Here is a 6,000-nt window from a genome sequence, read left to right as displayed (position 1 = left end):
TATCAGGTCGGATTGAGGGAGGACATAGAAGCAATTCAGAAGCGGGCTGCTATATTTATTACTGGTAGGTTTGATCATCACGCAAGTGTTACGGAAATGCTTCAGGAACTCGGGTGGGAGTCTCTAGAGGAAAGGAGGCGTTCTTTTCGTGAATCGCTACTGAGGAAATTTAGAGAACCAGCATTTGAGGCTGACTGCAGTGCAATTTTACTGCCGCCAACTTACATTTCGCGGAAAGACCACAAAGATAAGATAAGAGAGATTAGGGCTCTTACAGAGGCATATAGGCAGTCATTTTTCCCTCGTTCTGTTTGGGAGTGGAACAGGGAGAGAAGGTGCTAGTTGTGGTACGAGGTACCCTCCGCCACGCATCGTATGGCCACTTGCGGAGAATGTATGTAGATGTAGATGTAGATTGCAATACACCCGACAAATAATTCAGGGCGTAAGTTGCAAGTATTTCTCTGCGATGAAGAGGTTGGTGCAGGAGAGGAATTCGTGGTAGGGCTACTGTTAATTTCTATGTGTTGATCCTGCTTGATTCTTGTTTTTTTTTAAATCCTACAATATATATATATATATATATATATATATATATATATATATATATTAATTCTACTCGTATTACCAGTATTACCAGATTTAAGAGGTGGTTACGCCAGTTTTTGCAATTAAAAAAGGTTTTTCTGATAATTGTCTTATATATCAATTGCACTTCGATAGTCAAAAGAATTATGATGATGGACGCCCACAGTTCTTCATAATTGTTCATATGATTTAGAGTATGTCTGTGGACAGATGGTTGAGGCATACTTGCAATTTGAGATGAATCAACACACTTAAGGGTAGTTGGAGACTGACTTTGCCAGCCCGACAGCCTAAAGCATTGTCTTCATCGAGACCGATCTCCAATAAGCTTGTCTTCCTTTTTTTGTAATTTTGCCATTCTTAATGTAACCACTGAGTCACAGAACCCAGTGTTCTGTGTCAAGAGATGCCAGTGAGGGAGTAAATAATGGCCAGAGGTTAAATTCAGTAACTCATGGATGCTCCAAACAAATCTGTGTGTGTTTACTGGATGGCACAACGGAAGCTAGGTTTGGACTGAGGGAAATATGTTATATGTTCGATAGAGTTAATTTTCTGTGTTATCACGAAACACATGTGTGTTAGCTCATCACAGCAGAAAAATGGTCGTTAGGGGGTCTGTTATGTAAGGAAGGAGTATTTTGCCTCCTTACATGTTCAATTATCGTATTTAATTTCCTCTAATAGATTAATATATTTATACCATTATGGATCGAACGTTAGTTGGGGTTATCAGTACATTAATCGCACTGGTTGATGCTGGCAAACGTCAAACTAACAAATGGAGTAGTGCATGCTGTACAAAAGTAGTTTTTGTACTGGTTAGGCTAGTGAGAGAGGCTAGGGAACCAATGAACTTCGGACAGGTTGGGGGTGAGCTGGGAGATTTTTCTAAGTGGCTGAACGGCAGAATTTTACAGCCCGCCACAAAGACATCCTGTGGAGTGGTCCAGCGACCGTTGTCTCCTGTTTTCAGGGGCGTAGGAAAAAGAAAGGGGGCAGTAAAGATAGCCATCTAACAAGAATCGCCTGCAGTTTGGAATGCGTCTCCGGTAGCCACACAGATGCCCGGAAATCAATGGTTAAGAACTTTCTGATGCAGGACGCGTAGCACTTTCCCGCCAGTATATCTAGGAGGCTTTATGATTGGGTAGGCCCTTCAGGTGAATGTCGCTTTAAATTGTTCGAAAAGATTCTAGAATATTTTATACGAACTGTTGTGTCTAGACAAGACAGCGTAGACACAATGAGAGGAAGCCGAAAGGCACGCGCTAAGCCAAAGCAGGGTGCGTGAGGTCTGAAACAGGATACGTAATGAATGCTATAAAGAAAAGTACGTAGCTTCTGGAATACTTAACTTTAATCCATCCTTTTGGTACATCTGGAGATTGTGGCGATACAAGTGAGACTCTTTAGATACATGCAATGTTACTAATGGCGCCTTGCTAGGTCGCAGCCATGGACTTAGCTGAAGGCTATTCTAACTATCTGCTCTGCAAATGAGCGAGGCTTCGTTAGTGTGCATCGCTAGCTACGTCGTCCGTACAACTGGGGCGAGTGCTCTTCCGTATCTCGAGACCTGCCTTGTGGTGGCGCTCGGTCTGCGATCACACAGTGGCGACACGCGGGTCCGACATGTACTAATGGACCGCGGCCGATTTAAAACTACCACCTAGCAAGTGTTGTGTCTGGCGGTGACACCACACGAACAGCTCAGGGTTGTCTAGCAGTTTCATGTCTAGAAAGAGTGGGAGGAAACCAGGTTGTGACGAAGGCCGTTATGGAGAGAGAGAAGAATCCACGTTAGTGAACTGAGGTTTGCTAATACGGAGGCAGAATGTATAGGGGGAGTCTCTCGTGGGTATCCAAATGTCATACATTGCAGGAAAGTGTATAATTTGTTTGAGACGTTGCCGGCAAAGCTTTCAGCAATCACTCTCAAACTTAGTCTGAGAAAGTGCCGATCCTGCCACTTGAACCAGAATCATGTTATTTCTCTGCGGGGAGCAGAGTAAGTCAGTGATTCGCCATAGAGCTTTAGGCATTCCGAAGTCCTCACTTACAACCGACAACCGTGCACTTGAGTTAAGTGTCAGCATCTGTCAAGTGGGCAAGCAAATTGTCTTGCTTCGTGAACGGTCGTCGTGCAAAGGAGTTTGCGGACGCTACCACACGTCCTCTGTGCAGTTAAATTCTGCACATCACACTTCGGGTCCACGACGACTGCAGTCTTGTGCAGATCGATGCGGCAGACGTGCTCTCCAACTCGTATATTTATGGTGATGTATGCGCCACGGCTTGAAAAATATGGAACCGTAACGGTAAATGTTTTCAGTTCCGCTACATTATTCCTTGAGATCTCTGTTCCCAGTGCTAATGAGAATGGAAGATTTTACTACCACAGGGGCTAGACACTACCCATCATTTAAATGTTTCTGTCTTGAAAAATGGGGCTCGATATTTGCATAGAAGATAGGTGTTATGCTAACCTTAAACTTTGTCTGACCAGTAGAATTAATTGAATGCTGTAACTGTACAAAATATATTTTCCAATTCCTATGATTTTCTTTATAATAAATATCTTCGTAGCATCCGATTACTCTTATTTAACTAGCATTCGGGTTTACCACACTGAATAAGTTATTTAAGACAATTATCAGTTTTGGTCACTAAAATAATTTTTGTCTAACGTCTGAGGACAGGCAACCATAACAGGGCTTGTCAGATTGCAGCATATTAAAACCACAATCCACCCTAGTTTTACATGACACGTTCCTTAATGTTATATTTGATATGAGATAAATTAGAATAAAAAATAAAAATTTGCTCTGTAACTTCCTTTGCTCTTTATCCTAAAATATGTCGTCTCAGAGCGTTAAATGTTACTGGAATTAGGTAATTGCTGTCCTGCTTGCATGCAACGTTTTTGGTAATCGCTGGAAACAGTCTTTTCCTTGTTGAATTTAGGTGCAAACTATGGAGAGTGTCATGTTGTGGAATTAATGTCAATGTGTCAGTAAATATAATGTGGGAAATATTTGTCTACCAAAATAATCTTTGAAGCTCAATATTCACACGCTGCACATAAAAATTTTTCCAGGGCTGGTCAAAGTGCTGGAAGAGCGACACCATGTTCATATTGATGTGTGATGTCGTTCAGGAAATACTTGCAACGTCTTCCTTAACTGCATAGCTGTTGTTGTAGTCTGAGCTATTTCTATCACCCCATGTTATCATTATTACATGAGCCAGTGATCAAGATTTACCGCAAGGAGCCTAGGTTACACGTAACATCACTGAGTCAGTACTCGCTTAGAAGCACTGGTGAATTGATAGTCCTTACCTGACTCTTGAAACGTTTTGACGTTCCCCTACTCGTGACTGCTGCCAAGTACCACGAGCTTTATTGTCGTCTTATTCCCATCCGTGTCCTCCAGTTAATTAACAGCATTTTCAGGTTGTGGTACATCTTCTTTATTGTTTTGCTCATTTTCGTCATCGTACTTCACAGCATTCATAAGGTTGTTTCCTAGGTTTTGTAACTGAGTATTATTTTTACAGCGCTCCCTTTTAATACTGTTACTCACTTTATTATCACATGCACGTGTCGGTCTCATCACTGAAGGCAGTTCATTTCTGCTCACAGCTTTTAATATTTGAAGTTTTCGACGTGTTTGTGAGGCAACATTCTTCACACTTCTAAGTCGTACCTATCCTGATATTTTCTTTCATTGATGAGTCTATTTTCACTCAACGGAAATGACGTAATGTGTTACGTACCCATCATGGGATATTTCTGACCATCTTCCGACTATTGTTTCCATTTTTCACTAATAACTTTTGAAACAATGCACTTTTTTCGCTTAGTATGAGTGTTCGTCTTAGACAGAACATTTTATTTGTGTTCTAGCGTTTCAGTTTCGTCTAGTGATTTCCTAATGATTTCGCTTATGGAGTTGTCATTATTAAGCTATACGTGAAAATCTTTTTCACAATTGCAACGTATCCAGATTTTCTGTTTCAGGCTGGGAACGACACCACTTTCGCATTTAATACACGCGTTACCTTCGCCGGATTCTGTTTTACAATAGCAACAGTTTCAATTGGTTTTATTTCATGATTAGCGCGCAATTCGGATGTTCTACATGAGTTCCCAATTTTGTATTTTAGCCTTTTGGCACTGCTTCCTTCGGTTACTTCATTAACGACTAGCTGAGTACCTGACGTTGACCAGGCACTTGTTTACTCAGATCTTCTATTAGTCCATCTCCTCCTCTCCTGTCTGCCTGTCCATTTCTCCTTCCCCCTCTCCTGTCCGTATCCTCCTATGGCCTATCTGTGCAGGTATCCTCCTTCCCCTCACTGTCAATCTCCACCTCCTCCTTCTCTTCCACATTATGACGCTCTTTATAATAAGAGGCTGCTGGTTCTCACCCCAAAGCATTTTTTCAGATACTAAATAATATGTGTGCCAAATTTGGTTGTTGAGATTGTTCCTGGGGCTTAGGGTAGATTTTTACCTGTGATTTTGCCAGCGGACACATATGTGAAATTTTATTTCACACATATTTAACACATACATGTACACATATTTCATCTGTATCTTTAACGAATTTCGCCCTATAATTTTTATGACGCAGCTGAAGTATGTGCTGTAAAATGATACAATTTTGCTGGTACATTCAGTGGTATATTTAAATACTGTCTGCAAAATACGTCACGAATACTGTCTGAAGGAAAGAAGTATTTCATTAAACGTCATGTTTCATGCGGCAGTTTTGATTCATGAACAGCGAAAATGTTATAAGCGATAACCTTTTTCCGTTCATGGCTTTCTGTGTGTCGCCAGCGAGAAAAAGTTTCGTAGAAGTCTGAAACCATCTGCAGACGTTATTGCAAATCTCTAAATGCTCTCATTCTCAAATACTAGATGACTAATGTATGGGTAGTTGCGCTTAAGGGACTGTAGAGTTTTTTCACTTCCTTCCTCGCCCCTAAGTTAGGTAGGTGGTTTTTACCCCCACAGCCATGATTTACGGGCAGTGAGTGACGTGTGTACAAAATTTGGTGGAAATCGGTGGAGTGGTTTAGGAGGAGAAGTGGAATATACATACATACACACATACACACATATAAGCATATATATGTACATCCATTTTGTAATATCTATAGAAATAGCAGCAGGTACATTGTTTATCACTGTGACCTTTGAGTTCTTCGCATCTGACAAATTCTTCCTCATATTTTACAACTTCATTTATAGAATTACTGTGTACAAAACTAACAGCCGCTGCCATTTTGAACACTCAACACTTTTTTTTTCATTTAGTCAAGTACAGCGTTTTAATTTTGGGAACATTTGCAGCAGTTTAAGGAACGTTTCCAATTCCAAATTGTAACATTTGCACTTCC

Source organism: Schistocerca serialis, chromosome 5 (assembly GCF_023864345.2).
Source record: "Schistocerca serialis cubense isolate TAMUIC-IGC-003099 chromosome 5, iqSchSeri2.2, whole genome shotgun sequence".
Lineage (NCBI taxonomy): Eukaryota > Metazoa > Arthropoda > Insecta > Orthoptera > Acrididae > Schistocerca > Schistocerca serialis.
This window is presented reverse-complemented; position numbering follows the sequence as displayed.